We start from the raw sequence: 20015 nt of genomic DNA on the forward strand, positions 1-20015 counted from the left end.
TGGAGGAGAGGGTGCGTCTATAACTGAGGCGTGTGGCCAATCTGACAGTTCCATCTCAATGCCTCGTGCTGCCGCTACAGCCCTTCCACCTGACGCTTAAAAGGGTGATGGCCAGGGGATGGGGGTGGGGATGAGAGAGGAGTAGGATTCCGTCTCGGCCAGCTTGGAGTCTTTCTCTAGATCCTTTTTCCCTTTGCTAGACCGGGTGCCATCCTAAACGAGGGTTTCCGTAACACCGACCGCGGTCCGTGGGCCGAGTCCCGGGAACAACCATAATTTAGATTTCCATTTCCGGTCCGTAAGCAGTTAAATGCCTTGCTGCAACGGCTACAGTCCCAGCAACGAGCCTTCCAATCAAAAGTAAGCTGGCTGATGTCACTGACATTAGCTCAGCCAATCAGAATAGACTCTCTAAAAAGTAAGTGTTGAACACTTGTAAACCGACTAAGTTCATTACAGTGCTGCAAAGAGAGAGCACTGTTTTGGTTTGGATAAAAGCAAAAATTTTAAAAAGATACAGAAATGCTCATTTTTAAAAAAATCCACAAAGCATAGTTCTTACTGGGTGACATTTTTTTGGGGAAAGAGTATAGGTTTTGAGTGAAGGGATGCTCCATACTAACTTTTTTAGGTGATAGATGTGGGAGTTAATCCTTCTTGCCACTTAAGTTTAAAATGTTATACCCCATGTACAAAATCATTTCCCCTTCAAATACATGCAATATTTTTTGTTTCCTTTTTATCCCCCACCTTTTTTTGGATGTAAACAAAAAAAGAAAAAAAATTTCATTGTTTTTGAGGAAAGGGCGGGGGAAACAGTTCATTGATTTTCTTCATGTGGCTAAGACATAAAAAAGATAGTGATTTGGAGGGAAGGTACTTTTGAAAAAAATCTTTTACAAATATTTCGTCCAGTTAAATATTTGAAAGAATAGTTCCTGATTTTGTGACCAATTAGTTTTTAAAATATAAAATAGATAAAAGTTTAAGACATGTCCAGATAATTAGAAATCAAGGGAGTATAAAACAGTATCTATCACGAGAGGTTCTTTTTTATAGCTTTTTATTGACAAAACATATGCATGGGTAATTTTTCAACATTGACCCTTGCAAAAACTTCTGTTCCAACTTTTCCACTCCTTCCCTCCACCCCCCTCCCCTAGAAGGCAGGTAGTCCCATACATGTTAAATATGTTAAAGTATATGTTAAATACAATATATACATATATATATATATATTATATATATATATTTATTTATTTATTTATTTATTTCTTGCTGCACAAGAAAAATCAGATTTAGAAAGAAGGTAAAAATAGCCTAGGAAGAAAAACAAAAATGCAAGCAAACAATAACAGAAAGAGTGTAAATGCTATGTTGTGGTCCACACTCATTTCCCAGTATTCTTTCGCTGTTCATTACTGATCAATTGGAACTGATTTGGATCATCTCATTGTTGAAGAGAGCCACGTCCATCAGAATTGATCCTCACGTAGTATTGTTGTTGAAGTGTATAATGATCTCCTAGTTCTGCTCATTTCACTTAGCATCATTTTGTGTAAGTCTCTCCAAGCCTCTCTGTATTCATCCTGCTGGGCATTTCATAAGAGAGGTTCTAAACATTTATGAAAGTTCAGAGAAAGGGGGAATTAGAAGAGCAGAAAGTTTTCAAAGATTAGGCAGTATTTGAAGAATGGGCATGATTTCACAGAATAATAGAGACAGAATCCTCAAAGCAAAATAACTCTAAGCTAGGGCAACATGGGTAGGTATCATAGGAACAGTGTGAACAAAAGGAGCTGGATTCAGGAAATAACCTAATTTTATCAGGGTTTAGGCCTAAAAGAAAGATATAGTAAGAGATAGGTTGAGGCCAACATAAGGATTTCTGAATGCCAAGTTGAGTTCAGGCTTTGAACTGAGAGAATACATGAAAGTTTTTGAATGAGAGGGTGGTGGTACAGAGATTGTGATTAAAGCTTTGAATTAGTACAATTGGTGTGGGAGTAGTATATAGGATGAGTTTGAGAGTGAAGAGAACAGAGAAGGGGGTAGACTTGCAATAGTGAAAGAAAGATGAGAACAAATTTACGAAGCTAGTAGGAATAAAAAGGATGTGAGGAATTTTATCAATGGATGATATAATGACTGTTTTCTTATGGCCACGTACCCTGAAATTATTTAAAGGGAACTAATTTTAGTTGGGAAATTTTGTGACATTCCTTAAGATACGTGGAAACATGTGATAGTACCATCAAAAAAGAAAGGTAGGAAGAAAGAAAGAGACTCTAAAATGTCATGAATAAGGCTTTATAGTCTAACTTCAACACTTTTATCACCATTATTCATTATCTTTCACAGCATCCTGAGAAGGCACTGGAAGGGGCCCAGTCTTTATAAGTGAAGAGAACATCTATAATGATGAGATGACGGTCCAAGGCAAAACAGCCTGCTGAGATAGGAAACACAGAAATCATCATTATCTCAGGGGAGGAGAGTGGAAGAAATACTGAATGTTAGAACATATGGTTTTGAATTCTGGTTGTATTTATGTCTCTTTGATTTTAGCAAAATAGCTATTCTCCTCATGCTGCTGTGTAGCCTCTCAGCCCTGGAGTAGTCCTGTCAGCCCCATATTGTAACCTATATCTGCACACTTCTTGGTCTGTCCTTCTATTCTGACCTGGGCTAAACAAAAAGCTCACTTTTTTCTTTACTCTGTATTTCTCCATCAGAATTTGGTCTCTCACACTATAGATCTTGTTTGGAGGAATTGTAGACCAGAGCTCATCTGCATTGTGTGCTTCTACTCTGCTCTACTTAGTTTCTTTCTTTCTTACTTTTTTAGTAATAGCTTTTTATTTTTCCAAATATATGCAAAAATAGTTTTCAACATTCATCTTTGCAAAAACCTTGTGTTCCAAATTTTTCTACCTTTTTCCTCTCTCCTAGACAACATGCAATACAAATATCAGTTAAACATGTGCAGTTCTTCTAAACATAATTCTATATTCATCATGTCACATAAGAAAAATCAGGTCGAAAAGAGAATAAAAAACCAACCAAACAAACAAACAAAAAAGGTAAAAGTCTTGTACTTTGGTTACTCATTCGGTCTCCATAGTTCTCTCTCTGGATGTGGATGGTTTTTTCAGTCACAATAAAGACTTCAGTTTCTAATCTTCCTACCTCTCTGATTACTCTTTTCTGTAGAATAAAGAACTTGGATTCTAAATCCTTTAATCCCATTTGGTAGAAGAGGAAATTAAGAACAGAAAAGTTGAGACATTTACTTACGTCACACAGCTAGTTGATTTTATGTCTTAGATTAGCACTCTCAGATCTCTTTGATTTTCAGGCCTTTTCCCCTTCCAACAGAACAAAGTGCCTCCTCAGTTAAATGATGCAGTTACAGTATCACAAAATAAAATGTTGTTATGAGATTAAATGAAATATGGCCAGACTCTCCTAATTTGTATGGTAGATTATGTGCCATTATGAAGAATAAGTTTTCTGTGATGCTATAGTTTGAGTTACTCAATTAGAAAAAACAACTGATTTGAATTTTGTGAGTTCTTCTCCATCATGATAGTTGAGAAAAGCATCTAGTGTCAGTTTATCTTGCAGGAAGCACAATGTCAGAACAATTGATTAAAAATACATTTACTTTCCTAGTTGGGTGTGAGTTACTTGCCTCTTCTATGTAAGGATGACTCCAAGGGGATTCACACAATGGCTATCACATTGGCCTCCTGTCTTTCAGGAAAGTTAACAGCCAGTCTCTAGAGAAGAATTCATTTTCTGAGCCTAGTTCATATATGTATGTATAATGATATATATATATTTTAAGTTTTATTTATCTTTTGTATTTGTGTATATGTGTATATATGTATATATGCCATACTCTTTAAGTTTTATCGATGTCTTGTATTTATATAATAGTAAATTTATGATATATACAACTCTCCATTAAACCCTTTTTTGTAACAAAAAAGTTAAACAAAACCAGTTGATATAGCAAAAACAGCTGATAGCATATGCCAAATTCCTTACCTACAACCCACCTTTTTTCAGAAATGAAAAGAGTGTGTTTCAGCATCTCTTTGCCTAGACTAAGATTAGTTATTAATATTATAATTAATTAATCAAAGTTCAGTCATCTTCTTGTATTTTAATTTATATTATTCTATTTTATTAGGTGTGTATATGTATATGTAAACACATATATACAATATATGCACAGATATACGTATAGATATACATATATGCATGTACATATATGTATTTACCAAATACACACACACATATGTGTGTGTGTGTGTGTGTGTATTTGTTGTTTAGTTGCCTTTCAGTGATATCTGCATCTTCTGTGACCCTATTTGGGGTTTTCTTACTAAACAAACTAGAGTGGATCTGCCATTTCCTTCTTTAGCTCATTTTACAGATGAGACAAACAAGGTTAAATGACTTGACCAGGATCACATAGCTAGTAATTGTCTAAAGGTGAGATGATTTTTCTTGAATCCAGGTCCAGCACTCTATATCCATTGTGCCCCTTAGCTGCCCCCCTTGGTTATGTAAATACTAAATGTACATCTATCACACATATATCTATATGTACACACATATATGTGTGTACATATATGTGCATATATACTCATACATATAGACATATAGACCAATTCTAGTCTACTAACCATATGGTAGATAGCAAACTCTTTGATTAGTTACAGTTGTAGAAACAGAACAAGGACCTAAAAGACAAAAGACCTTAGGCAGCCAGAATCTGTTCTCCCCAGAGAGTGAAGTGCTATAGGGGGAGAGCTTATCTCTAAAGTATAGGGAGGAAATGTTTGTTCTTCTGTTGTGGTTTATCTAAATATTCTTTTCTAAAAGCTAATTGATATTAAATGGGGTACACTGGTCATTGTTATTGATTGAGAACCAATAATATTAGAGAAGTAATATCTCAAAACACCTCAGGGTTATCCTAAGAGGTAGATACAGTTGGCCTGATTCTGGGAGAGTGAGTTTAGAACACCCTTGATGTAAGTGTGGGGGAAAAGAACCTGAAAATTAAAGATCAGTCATGTCAAACTTAAACAGAAATACAAGTCACTAAACCATACATAAAGATTTAGGCAGACTACATATTAACTTAAGTTTTAAAATGGAATATTGCCTATGTTTTATTATATTTTTATTTTATTAAATATTTACCAATTATCTTTTAATGTGGTTTAGACTATACTGGGTCACATTTGACCTATAGGCCTCCTTGTACAACCCCTTTGTATTAATTATAATACAGTTAGGTGGCCTAAAAACTGGTTGCCTTTGTGTGCCAAAGGAATGTGCCTCTAGCCCTATGCCATTTAATAACTTTATTAATACTTTTAACTAATCCATTGACATATAAAAAGCTAGATAGCAAATTTATAAATGACATAAAATAGCTAGAAGAACTACCATGTTGAATGAAAGAATCTGGATTCAAAAGGGTATTGACAAGACCAAAATGTTAGATGAAATGAAATAATATGATATTTTATAGGAATTAATATCATGAGAAGAAAATGGTAGAGGCATGTCTAAAAGGGTGTTCATTTGAAAAAGACCTGGGGATTTTGGTGGACTGTAAGCTCAAAGTCAGTCAGTGGTGCTAGCCAAAAAAGAGAATATGATCTTGGGCAGCATTAAGAGTGGCACAGTGTTCAGAATTAGGGAGGTGATAGTTCCCTTGTACTCTGTCCTTATCAGTTTACATCTGGAATATTGTGTTTAGTTCTAGGTGCTAGGAAAGAAACTGATAAACTGGAGAAGGTACCAACTAGGATGGTAAAGAGTCTTGAGATCATGGCATATGAAGATCAGTAAAAGAACTAGGAATGTTTGGTGTGGATAAGAGAAGAGCTAGAGGGAGATATAATAAGCTATTTCCAAGTACTGGATTGTCATGTGGAAGAAGGATTTCACTTCTTATTCTTGGTCCCAGAAAGCAGATGATAGGTAGAATTGGAGAGGTAGATTTAAACTTAATTTCTACTTCAGAAAGCAAGGAGTTCTTCATTGGTGGTCTTTGAATAAAGGTTAGAAGACCACTTATTGATATTTTAGGTCTGATGTGCTTTAGATTAAATAGATTCTGTACTTCTTTCCAACTCTGAGAATCTGAGATTTCATGAGGCTCGATTGGATTTGAGTCCTAACTAATATTTTATGTGACCCTGGCAAGTTACTTCAGCTCTCAATTATATCATCTCTAAACTAAGTATTGGGCTGGGTATTTCTTAAGGTTTCTTTCATTTATACCAATCAATGACTTAAAAATTTGGCCATTTGCACCCGATTGTTGCAAAGTTCAAATAAGATGATGGTATAAAATTTTTTGCAAACCATATAAAGTTCTATGTAGAAAAGTCAGTTATTATTTCTTCTGATGAAAACTTCCCTAGTCTTGAGATAATTAAAAAAAAAACAATAATGATAAAATTATATAATGATAATAAGGTAAAGGAATAGTGGGGTCAAAACTTCTTTTGAATATGTAAAACTTCTATCTTGAATTGTGAATTGCCTATTGGATGTGAAAAACAGGATGTCCCAGAGTATTTAAAACTTAACATGTCCAAAACAGAACTCATTATCTCTGCCCATCCCTCTTCCAAACTTCCCTGTTCCTGTCGCAGGCCATCACCATTCTTCCATTCTCCCATATTCAAATGAGGCAAACAAGGTCTGCCAAGCTGCTCTACTATTGCATAGAAATGGGCAAGCTGTATGGCACCTGAACTATTTTCAGGGCACTGCATCTTTGTTGGATAGATCTATCCCCTGGACTCTGTGGGCAACTGCAGTCTTTTCCCACTGGCTTGGTAAGGGGGTACTGGGCTTTCTTTAGTTGTGGCATTAGAGTTCTCTTATCAGCTAGAGTGCTATGGAGCTCTTTCAACTAGGGAAAGAAACTTGGCCTAGACTAGTCCTCTTTCACTTGCTCAGACTTTGTCTCTAAGGTCTTATAGGCATAAAATAGAAGAGACGACCTCAGAAGAGAAAGTGATGCTGCTAAGTGCACATCCCTCCTTCACTTAAATCCAATTCAATTGCGTGCCATGGCATCATCTCCCTGATGTCATGGTCCTCTTCCAGAACAAAGGATAACAACTGGGTTCAGAGGCAAAAGGCAACTTTTATTAGAGAGATCAGTCTCAATTTAGTTACCTTTTCATATTCCTCAATGGATCTTCAAATGGATAGTTAGAGACAAAGAATGTGGTGTGGGTGCTAAATAAGCTCATGATCTTGATGGTTTCTTCAGATTCAGTTAAGATATGTATCCAACCATCAGAACCCTTCTAAGGTAGAGATCGTTGGTTGTGCTTCTGGAGGTCTCCCTACATCTCTTTGCCTCTGACTTTTCATTCCTTCATGGACTGCAGATCTCATCAGATCTTATCTCCCCTTTTTATACTTTGTATCTGTGTCCTAGCACAATGCCTAGCACATAATAGGAGCTTAAACAAATGCTTCTGAATGGAATGATTGAGAACAAGAAAGTAATGGAGGTTGTTTCCTTATATTGGCCTCATCTAGCATTTACCAGAGGTAAAAATGGTGAGACTATTGAGATTATTCAATGGCTAAAGCACCAGTCTTGAAGTTAGGGAAAAACTGAGTTCAAATCTGACATCAGACATATACTAGCTCTGTAACCCTAGGCAAGTCACTTAATTTTTATCTTTCTTATCTTCTTACCTGTAAAATGGGGATAATAATACCTATCATCTAGAGTTGTTGTGAGGATCAAATGAAATAATTGTATGTCACTTAGTATGGTACCTGTCACATAGTAGGTGCCATAAATGATGATGATGATGATGATGATGATGATGGAAGCCCACTCAGTTCCACAATTCTACTTCAGAGGACTGATTAAACATGAAACACTGCTACAGTCACTTAATGTCTTCTACTTTAGGAACAGAAGCATATAGATGGGACCTAGAAGTTCAGTACAGAATAGGTTCTCAAAATATATTTGCATTAATTGTCAGGAAGAATTGACATAATCTCCCCAAAAGATCTTCCTGTGGTACTTCATATTTCAATACTTCTTTAGCTTAAGGTTAAAATGCAAATTCCTCTGGAAAGAGTAATAACTTAAGTTGTTATCATTGGATAGTATTATGATCATGGATAATCAACCTCCCTTACCTATCCTCATATGTAAAATGGGAATGATAATATTTGGCCTAGTAGTTATATATAAATGTTAAATTATAAATGTTTAAATGCTATGTGAATATATATATTATTATTATTGTTTCCCATCCTTCCCTATAGCAGATTTTGTGGATGCTGAGTGCCATAGGGAAGGATAGAGACACATGGCATAAAATAAGATGAGGAAATTAGATTACAAAATTGCAAATAGGGTGGTCAAACATCAACTTTACCTATTTCATAATGTGGCCCAGGGCCACCCTTGTTATCCAGGGTACCATACGGCACCTATTGCTTGTTTGATATTATGTGTGCATTAAATGTTTGCTGGCTTACTTAGATAAGCACAAATATTAGCAATTGCTTCATAACTTTAGTACAACATCACTACCAATAAGTAACAAATATTGTACTTCTGACAGCAAACAAAATTCACTCCACTCACCAATACTGGAACTCTGAGAACAGGCTCAGGTTATACTTAGCATGTAGTCCAATAAAAAGAATCCTAAAGAAGTCAAAGCCATTTCCTAGTATGAATCTTTTTGTTGGAACTCTGCTATAGAACTAGGGTTTTATGGCCTGGGAATCTTGACTTTTGCTATTTTGGCAATGTGCCCAACAAATTACACACATTCAAATTTCTCCTTCAAAACAAAAATGGGTATTCATTGAACATAAAATTTTAAAATATACAACATTTCCTTTGGGCAGAATTTCAGTTCAAAAACAAATAGGCTCAAATACCCAATTGCTTCTTTCAATAGGAAATTTTGTTCTGATAAAATCCTTACCATTCACTCAGAGGAAAAAAATACAGAAGAAGGAATTGGGAAAGAAATGGATTTTCCTAAGAATTGCTCTGGATCATTCTTGAAGTTTGTGGTGCATTAAAAATCCTTATATCTTTAAAGAACTAAAAGGGAAGAAGAAAGAGAGATCATAGAGAAAAGCTGCTAGGAGCAAGATAAAGGAGATTAAAAGAAATTGTCATATTGGTCCAAATACATGCCAGAACTGAAAAATGAAACATTTTTAAAAGGAATATACACTTATAATATGCATATGTTCACATATTACATGCAACATACAATATGCATATGTTGTATATTATGTATAATATGTTATATATAAAACATATAGTTGCATATCAAAATACAATTATATAAGTATATATAGATATATTTTTATGTGGGTGCATATACACCATAAAATAATGCCACCCTTCAATTTTATACAAAGTAAGATTTGGGGGGAAATAATTTCTAAATATCCTTTTCTCTACTGTTTTTGCTCTTGTTCTGTAATTCCTGCATAGATAGAATTTAGGAACTTCAATACTTGGTACTCCCTGAAGGGTTGCAACCAGCTTCGCTTATAAGCACTCATACTCACAAAGCTTTTTTAAAAAAGATTTAATTACACAGAAAGGACTAGGTAATGAACAATATATTTAGCATTTAGAGCTGGTAGGGACTTCATGAGATAGTTCAATTCATGAAAAAACCAAGGCTGAGGGAGGTTAATTTGTTTATAGTCATAAAAGTAGCAAGCATTAGAAGCAGACTGTGAAATTAGTTTCTTTAATTCCAGAGTCAGTGTTCATTCAACTGTACTACCCTAACTCACCTTGTAACATCCTGATCCCTTTGCACAATCCTGATGACTTACAGAACAGTCCTGAGGGCTGGGGAGGGACAGCAAAGGGGATATCAGATTTTGCTCCTCCGTACTGGGGATCTATGTTATGTTTCTCTTTCACAGGACACTCTCCTCTATTCACTACTTCCAGTTAGTATTTCTCTGTTACACTGTTAAATTCCTGAAGGTATTGTGGACTGTTTTTGTTGCCTTTATTGTTCTCAACTCTGTTTAGCAGGTCACATTTGTCTGGCTAACATGCAGTAGCTGGTACTAGATTTCTCTCCAGTCATTCCCTGATAGATGCACACCTCCTCAATTTTCAATTCATTACCACCACAAAAAGAGCTGCTATAAATATATTTTTTACATATAGGTCCCTCTCTGCTTTTTTTTCCATCTCTTTGGGATACAGACTTAGTAATAATAATGCTAGGTTAAAGGATATACACAGTTTTTATAGCTCGTTGGATATAGTTCTAAATGCTCTCCAAAATTTCAGTTCAGGAGTAGCTAAAGTAGTTCCTAAAAGCTTTTACTAATGTGCGAGTGTTGGTTCTAAATGGTATAGGATGGATTACAGTTAGTATTGAAGAGGGACCAGCCTGAAGGCCTAGGTCACAAAGATGTCCTAATGGAAGATATAAAAATATGAGAAATCTACAAATGGATAAAAAAGAGGGGTAAGTGAACGAGATTGATTGAATAAAGTTTTCTCAGTTTGAGACTAAGTCACATGATCCCTATTCCGAGAACTGGAAGATCAGGTCTTGGATCTTGGATTGCAGGGAGTCACATAGTCTCTAAAGGTCAGACTTACAGGAAGTGACCTGACCTGTGGGAAGCAGACAACATTGGTGACCATTGGTCAAGGGTGGTTACGATCTTTTAATCTATCCAATGAAAATGCTTGGGTCTTTTGCTATTTAAAACCAAACAAACTGGTCAGGTTCTATAAGCACATGGCAGGAGCTGGGATGGCTCCCAGGTGTGTATCTGGGGTTCTCCCTGCAGGGATTAAATAAATGCTTTCTCTTTGAACCTGAAAAAAAAAATAGTACATTAATGTCCCAATTTTTCCATGTCCCTTCCAACATTAATCATTTTATATTTGTCATATTAGCCAACCTGATAAGTTTGAGGTAGCACCTCAGAGTTGTTTTAATTTGCATTTCTCTAGTCAATAATGATTTAGATGTTTTAAAAAAAAAAAGAAGCTTTGACTTCTAAAAACTGTCTATTCATTTATCCTTTGACCATTTAGCTATTGGAAGATGACTCATATTCTTATAAAATTGACTCTGTTCTTTATATATTTGAGAAATGAGACCTTTAGCAGATTAACTATAAATCCCCACACTTAGCCCATTTTCTCTTTTCCTTTAAATCTTGACTGCATTAGTTTTGTTTGAGCAAAACCTTTTTGACTAAATCCTGTACCCATTTTGATCTCACTGTCATTTATAGTGTAAGATGTTAGACTAAAACTAGTTTTCCCACCAGTTGAGTTTTTGTCCTTAAAGACTGGATCTTTGGATTTATCAAGCACTAAATTAACTATGGTAATTTTATTACAGTGTTTAGAATTGCACATATTTAACCTACATCAGATTGTTTGCTGTCTTGGGGAGGGGGAAGCGAGGAGGAGGAGAGAGAAAAATTTGGAACCCAAGGTTTTTCAGAGATGAATGTTTGAAAACTATCTTTGCATGTATTTGTAAAAATAAAATACTACTGGGAAAAAAAGAAATAAGAATGTAAAGGGAAAAAAAAAAAGAATGATAGTTTTGTTTCCTCATTGCCTATTTTAATGACCCTTCCATTTTTTTTTTTCTCTTTTCTTAATGCTATGGTTAACATTTCTGCTATAACACTGAATAATACTGTTTATAGTAGGGATCCTAGCTCCATCTTACTGAGAAAGTTTCTATTTTATCCTCATTACAAATAATCCTTGCTTATGGTTTTAGATAAATATTACTTAACATTTTAATGAAAGCTCCATTTATTCCTGTTTTCTAGTGTTTTTCATAGGAATGATTACAGAATTTCATCAAAAGCTTCTTCTGCATCTATTGAGATAATCCTATGGTTTCTTTTAGTTTTGTTGTTGATATGGTCAGTTATGCTGTAGTTTTCCTAATGATTGAACCAGTTCTATATTCCTGGTATAAACCCTACCTTGTCATTGTGTGTCATCTTTGTGATATATTACTGTAATTTTCATGCTAGTATTTTGTTAAAATTTGCATCAATATTCATTAAGGAAAGTGGTCTTTAATTTTCTTTCTCTGTTTTATCTCTTCTTGATTTGGGTATCAATATCATATTTGTGTGGTAAAAGGAATTTTTAGGACTCCTTCTTTGCCTGTTTTCCTTAACAGTTTATATAAAATTGGAATTAATTGTTCTTTAAATGTTTGGTGGAATTCACTTGTGAATCTATCTGGCCCTAGGGATTTTTTCTTAGGGAATTCATTGAGGGTTTATTTAATATCTTTTTCTAAAATATGGTTATTTAAGTATTCTATTTTGTCTTCTGTTAACCTCAGCAATTTATATTTTTGTAAATATTCTTCCATTTCACTTAGGCTGACAGATTTATTGGCATGTAATTGGGCAAAAATTGCTTTGATTTCCTCTTCTTTGGTGGTAAATACTCCCTCTTCAGTTTTGAACTTTTCTTTTAAAAAAAAAAAAATCAAATTAATCAGGGGTTTCTCTGTTTTACTGTTGTGTTTTTAAAAAAATAATAATAAATAATGCCAGCTTCTAATTGTATTAATAGCCCAGTGGATTTTTCAATTTTATCAATCTCTCCTTTCATTTTTAGGATTTTCAATTCGGTATTTAATTGGGCATATTTAATTTGTTCTTTTTTAGGTTTGTGGTTGTTGCATGCCAAATTCATTGATCTGCTCTTTATTTTATTGAGCATTTAGAAATATAAATTGTCCTTTAAGTACTGCTTTGGCTGCATCCCCAACGTTTTTATATGTTCTCTCATTGCTGTTATTCTCTTTAATGAAATTATTGATTGTTTTTATGATTTGTTCTTTGACTATTCATTCTTTAGGATCATTTACTTAAGTAATTTTTAGTCTATCTTTCCACAGTCCTTTATCGAATGCAATTTTTATTGCATTATGAACTAATGCATTTAATATTTTACTTTTCTGCACTTGATTATAAAGTTTTGTGCTCTAATACATAGTCAGTTTTTGTGTAGTATTTTTCAGTAAATGTTAACTAAATTTAATTGTATCCGTTGACTTGTGGAAGAAAGGGACCTTGGAGAGCATCTTTTTTGTTATTTAGTTATTTTTTAGGTGTGTCTAACTCTTCATGATCCTTTTTACCAGAGTTTTCTTGAAAAGATAATGGAGTAGTTTGTCATTTCCTTCTTCAGCTCATTTTACAGTTGGAGAAATTAAGCAATCAGATAGTGATTTGCCCAAGGTCACATAGCTAGTGTCTGAGGTTGGATTTGAACTCAGGAAGTCTTCTTGACTCAAGTCCCAATACTCTACCCATTTCCACCTACCTGCCACAGATCATCTAGTCTCCTTTATTTTGCAAATTATGTAACTGAAAATCAGAAAGGTGAATACCTTGGCTAAAGTTACAGGGCAGTGTCACATAGCATAAGATAACACAGGAATGAGTCAAAGGATCCATGTTTAGATTCCAGCTTGCTACCTGTTGATCTTGGGCAAATTATTCAACTTCTCAGGGCTTCACCTTTTTCATCTGCAAAATGGGTTTTCGGATTTGATGATATGAGGTCCCTTCTAGGTAAAAAATCTATTAAACTATAAGAGTCAAGTGGAATTTAACTCAGTCTTTTGATTCCCAATCCAGGTTCTTCCCATTATACCAAGCATGACACCTATCAACAAAGAGCTGTATACATAGGAAATCAGAAGATTTGAGCTCAGCTATGCTCCTCAATAGAGAGCCCTGGGATAGACAAATCATTTTGTCAACTTTGGATTTCCTCACCTAAGAATGAATTAAATTAAAGATAATATCTCTTCTAATTCTAAAAAATTCTGAGTATGTATAGATTTCATTCTGTGGGATGAGCTTGTGTCTTATGTTAATTAATTAACTAACAAGTATTTAATGCCTACAGGTTCAAGTTTCTTTGCTAAATCAAAATGAAAACTAGTGTGCCTAGGGTTGGTTTGAATTAGTGTTTTAATACTCAGGATAGAAAATGTTATTTATATCCAGAGTCTGAATGCAAATTGAGGTATACTATTTTCAATTTTGTGTTTGTTTTTTTCTTTCTTGTGTTTTTTCTCTTTTGTTTTGATTCTTTTTTTCCATTACTTGACTAATATGGAAATATGTTTAATATGATTATACATGTATAATCTATATCAGATTGTTTGCAATCTTGGGGAGGAGAAGGGAAAAGAGGGAGGGAAATGTTGAAAAATATTTTTACATGTAATTGGGAAAAAATACTATTAAGTTCTGGGGGGATAATTAGTCTTTTATAAATAGTATTTTATTTTCCCAAATACATGCAAAGGTAGTTTTCAACATTCACCTTTGCAAAACCTTGCGTTCCAAATTTTTCTCCTTTTCTCCTCCATTCCCCCTCCCCAACAATAAGCTAAAAAGCTAAATTATCAGGATATTTTAAAAAGTTAATTCTTCTCTTCCATTTTTTTTTTTTTTTTTTGTCTTCAAAATTATTTGAGAGATCGGAGGCTCAATATCAGTTATTGCACTGGCCTGTTGGCTATGCTAAATTTTTCCTTTCCCCCATCCTCTTCAGGAGCTTTTCTTTCCTTCTAGCTCTAGGGCAACATACCTTTCAGAAGAAGGAATCTCAGTCTATAGGTTTCATTGGTTTAGACAGCAGTTACTTTTCTTACTTGTGGGAGGAAAGGAATTGAAAAGAATCCCCAGTCTCTAGCGAGAAGTCAGAAGATGGGCTCCATGGCCCGAGGGAAAGGGGCAAAACATGTCTTGTTTTTTGAACTTGAGTGGGTCAGAGGAATTTTCCAGTCTGACTCCAGGCCTTCCCCTTGTTGACCCTATTGGCTCAGTTATCCCATCGAGGCATATAAAATAATAAAATTAAGGTAATATAATAATAAATTACCCAGAAATAAAATTTCTGTTTGTTGTGGAGTGGTGTGGGATAGGGTTTGAGATGCGAGGGGAAAAAGCTAATGAATAACCCCTGGAGAACTTTAATATGTACTGCTAATGGCATTATAATGCTATCTGTGAAAATCTCCATTGCATCCAAAAATAAAATCCAACGTAGCTGGGAATGGGGAAGAGGAGAAGGGTATAAGGGATGTTCTAAGTATGAGAGAAGATGCCATAATTTCTGCTTAGCACAACCACATCCGTCAATCATCAGAGAGCAGCCTTTTAAACCTCCCCTTTGCCCCTCGGCTCCCCTCCCCTCCCCCCAAATCTTTTCATTTAAGGCAGAGAAAGGCCACCCATTCATGCATATGCAAGAGACTGTTTAGCACGCAGCCTCCCATATTCAGTTCCCTGCACAGAAAACCCGGGGTAGGCGGTAGCTCGGTTCCTGTTGCAGATCCACACGGATTGCAGCCACTTATTCGAGAGGTAGCCTTGGCATTGCCCTTTTAAAAAGTGTTCCGCAGGCAGCAGCGGCGGCAGCAGCAGGAGAGTTCATCTGAGGACAGTCCCAGTTCTCAGAAATCCCTTCCCTGCTGGAACATTTAGCTCCCTTGACTGCAGTTGAACAAACTGCCCTAGATTGGGGGATGAAGAACCCGCCCCACACTCGTGCTAGGAGCTTTGGGCGCCTGGGACCACGTGAACAATCCTGAAATTAGCGCCTTCACCTCGGAGAAGAGGAGAGGGGGGATAGGGCTGAGGGGGGAGAGGAGTGTTGAGGGCATCTTGGGTGGGCCGACAGCTCAATGTGCTGCCAGCCTCTCACCTCCACCTGGGCACGTTGTACGTGTTGTGGCTATCCTCTGCCTATCCAACGCCTTAGATCTTGAGACTACTTTCTCCATATCTTCCCCACCCCCTTCTCCTTCCCTACTCCCCAAGAATACAGTGAAAACCTTCGAAGCGTCAGCTCCCCACTAAGGCACTGCAGAGTAGGATGCCTGGGTGACATCAGTTTCTATACATAGTCCATATTGCACCCTAACTCGGGGAGCCAAGGAGAGGAGGGGGGAAGAGGATGGCAGGCGAGGTGAGAGTAGCTCGGGCTGGGGTGGGGATGACTTTGCAGGAATCGTGCTTACAAAAAAAGATACAAACTGATGGAATGAGGAGCCTCTTTCCACATCCTCTCCCCCCCCTCCCCGACACACACACACGCGCGCGCGCAAACTGAACGCTTTCATGTCAGGCACTTTTATAAATAAATAAATGCATGAATAATAAACAACGCATTGGACTTAGTAACACGATCGGGGAGGGGGGGTGATCCGTAGTTGCCCCCTCCCCCTCCAACTAAGCTGCACTCCCGGGGTTAAGACTGCTCAGGCCTCTGTGCAGCTCGCAGCTCGCAGCCCTCCCGATGTTTCCTGTGGTTGTTGTTGAACAGTTTGTCCTTTTTGCACCCCCACCCCTCCTCCTACCGTCTCCTCCCCCTCGGTAAATATAGCGCTCACGTTTCATCATCTTTGTCCGACTAGCGCCAGACACCCCAGCCCACATCCCCCTGCCCCCTCCCTTCCTCCTTTCTCCCTCCTCCATCCTCCTCCCTCCCTCCCTTCTCCTCCTCTCCGTCACCTCACATAACCCTGAGCTGCGGGCTGATTCCCAGAGCCCCCGCCCCACCTTCCTTTACCTTTCCGGGCACTTCTGCCGTCCTTCCAAAAAAAAAAAAAAAAAATCCTCCCTCCCTCCCTACGAACCGACCTCATGGGAGCTTCTAGTGCCCCTTCTCCTTATCCTAGCTGTTCCACCCACATCTGGCATCTGCCCCCTAAGCATGTCTTCTAACAACCACCGAGAGGTGGAGGTGATGAGGACGGGTGGGGAGGAGGAAGAGGGGGAGGAAGGGGGAGGGAGGTAAGGGAGGGGCTTGTATCCCCTCTTTTCCCCTTCTTTCCAACCGGGAGAAACTACATAAGAGTAATGGGTGCCGCCCGCATCCTTTTTAACCGGGGTCCCAGGCAACATGCGGCGTAGACAATTGTCTGAAAACACCCACAGCTGAATCAGTCACCTATGCATGGGGGCGGGAGCTGTGTCCGTTAGGGTGGAGGGAGGATAGGGAGAGAAGAGTAGGTGGAAGACTTTCTGTAGCAGCAGCTTTTTAATTCCACCCCCACTCCCAAGAGATTGGTGTTCTATGAAAGCAGGGGACGGGTTCTACCCATGGTCCCTTCTGCTTATTTCCCTCCTCCACTTTTTCCCTCGGCCCTTTTCCCCCTGCACTTCCTCAGCCCCTAACAGCTGTGAAACCATCAATAAAGCACTGCAGTCATAAGACATTCTAGACCTGAGGCGTTTGCCCTGCTCTATATCCTCCATGGGAGACTTCTTTTGTCTTTGAGAGGCTTTCTAGCCACCAAATTCTGGATGGGGAAAGGCTGAGAGAGGGCACTTGCTTCCCTTCCATCTTGACATGGCATCAAGTATAATTAGTTCTGTAGGGATCAGCCTGACTGTCTGCTTGGCAAAAAGAGATTGATAGCCTAGGAAGGAGCTACCTGTCAAGGAAAGGATTGGAAAAGAAGCAACATTTCTAAACTCTTATTTCTAGATTTTTGTATTGAGTTCTTCTGCACCTCATTTGGTTTTGTTGACCAAGGTTTTTGGGTAGATCAAAAACATGTCTCAGGGAGACTCCCTATTCCTGGTCAGTCTGGCAGATCCTGCTCGGTAAAGTTTCATTTCTAGTAGCACAGAATTCTGCCTCTCCGCTTTAATTTGTGTTTAAAAGGTAGAATAAAGGCCTTTAGAGTTTGAACCCAAGCCATTTATTCTATTAAAAACCACTCCTCTCTCTTTCACTCATTCTTGCCATTGCCATGGCTACCAGTTACTTGGTCCCTCCCTTTTTCTGCAGCTTCACAAGTTAACCCAAGTAAAATCAAGGAAAACACTTTTTTTTTTTTTTTATGGTACTTTAAGGTTTTATTTTTTATGCAAAGCAACTCTTTACATTATCTCATTTGTTCCTTTTAAGTCATGATGATCAATGCTATTATTATCTCCATTTTGTAAATGAGAATATTTTTTAAAATTATAGCTTTTTATTTACAAGATATATGCATAGGTAATTTTTCAGCATTGACAGTTGCAAATCCTTTTGTTCCAACTTTTTCCCTTCTTCCCCCCACCCCTACAGTATATGTATGCATGTACAAAAAGATTCGACTTTGAAACAGTGTACAATTAGCCTATGAAAGAAATAAAAAATACAGGCAGACAAAAATAGAGGGATTGGGAATTCTATGCAGTGGTTCATAGTCATCTCCCAGAGTTCTTTCCCTGGGCGTAGCTGGTTCAGTTCATTACTGCTCTATTGGAACTGATTTGGTTCATCTTCATTGTTGAAGAGAGCCACGTCCATGAGAATTGATCATCAAAAAGTATCGTTGTTGAAGTATATAATGATCTTCTGGTCCTGCTTATTTCACTCAGCATCAGATCATGTAAGTCTCTAGGCCTTTCTGAAATCATCCTGCTGGTCATTTCTTACAGAACAGTAATAAAGGAAAACACTTTTCAACATCCAATTTGATCATGATGGGTAGTCCCCAGAATCCTAAATTATAAGTACTTGGCAGGGATCAGAATCCTTTCCAAATCATAACGCAGGAGACCTCTCAACTTGTTCACTTTTAATGGTCAGAGGACAGAATTAACAAGTGTTAAGCACTTATTATGTAATAACAAATACAGCCAAGCACTGGGGATACAAAGAGATATACCCCACACCCTCCAACAAAATAAAACTAAAAACTAGTCCTTTATCCCTCAAAGGCCTGAATTCTAAAGGAGGAGGCAATGTATAAATCACTAGATGTGAAAATGAGATATACAAAGTAGATGGACGTAATACAATGATAGCTAACATTTTATATAAGTCTGTACCGTGCTTTATGCTAAGAGATTTGCAATGATTATCCCATTTGATACAAGCCTCACAACAAATCCTTGGAAATAGGTGCTACTGCTATCCCCATTTTACAGACCAGAAAACTGAAGTAAAAGGAAATTAAGTGTATTCCAGAAGTATTCACAGATATTAAGTGCCTGAAATGCTATTTGAACTCTAGGTGCTGCACTCTATCCTCTTTACCACTCAAACAATTAAAAAGCTATTGCAGTAGGTAAGAGGTAATAAGATAAGGGCATGAACTACAATTGTGTTTATTTGAGTGGAGGGAAAGAAATGAGAGATATTATGAAGAAAAAAAAAAACAAGATTTGGCAACAGGTTGGATATGTACATTGAGGAGAATAAGGAGTCAAATATGAGCTTGAGTGATTGAGAAAATGGTATCTTTTACAGTAACAGGACTGTTGGGAAGAAGGAAGGGTTTGAGGGGAAAGATAAGTTCTGTTTTGTATATGTTGAGTTTAAAATACATCCAGGGAATGCAATTTGAGACATAGAAGAGGCATTTGAAGATGTTAGATTGTAGTTGAGTAAAGACATTAGGAGAATATAGTTACGGTTAAAGATAAAAATATGAATATGAATATGGATATACATGGGAGTTACCTGGTTAGAAATGATAACCAAATTGATAGAAGTAGGTGAGATTGTCAAATGAGTTGATGAAGACCAAAAAGATTAAGTTCAGGATGGAGCCTTGGAGGACACATATAGTCTGGGCATGTCATCAATAAGAAACAGCAAAAAAGACTGAGAGTTCACGTTGTTCTCTCTTGCGTTTGCTGCTTCTTTAGGATTTCTTCTATGTGGTACTTTATCTGCAGCTATCTCATTATCTTGAAGATTACTTGATTTTGGAGTTGGAAATGGAAATACTATGGTTAGTCAGCCTCTTAGCTGCAGGGGAAAGTCACTGTTTTTGTTTCCATTTAGCTCTTTCTGTATAATGTTAGGCCTTCGTTATAAACTTCAGCTAAGATAATTGCTTCTTAGCTACTTGCTTACTCTGTCTGGAATCTATTGGAGTATGTTGTGATTAGTAATTATCCCTGAC

The 20015-nt window shown here is 37.1% G+C and overlaps 1 long non-coding RNA gene across 1 annotated transcript; it reads left to right on the forward strand.

Annotated features, from left to right (window-relative positions):
• Positions 1-5: 5 nt before the first annotated feature.
• Positions 6-13903, forward strand: LOC100922793. Its single transcript, XR_004230372.1, has 3 exons — positions 6-418; positions 2362-2515; positions 13726-13903. It is a non-coding gene; the product is annotated as an uncharacterized LOC100922793 (long non-coding RNA).
• The last annotated feature ends 6112 nt before the right edge of the window (positions 13904-20015 follow it).

This window comes from Sarcophilus harrisii, chromosome 1 (genome assembly GCF_902635505.1).
Source record: "Sarcophilus harrisii chromosome 1, mSarHar1.11, whole genome shotgun sequence".
In the NCBI taxonomy this organism is placed as follows: Eukaryota; Metazoa; Chordata; class Mammalia; order Dasyuromorphia; family Dasyuridae; genus Sarcophilus; species Sarcophilus harrisii.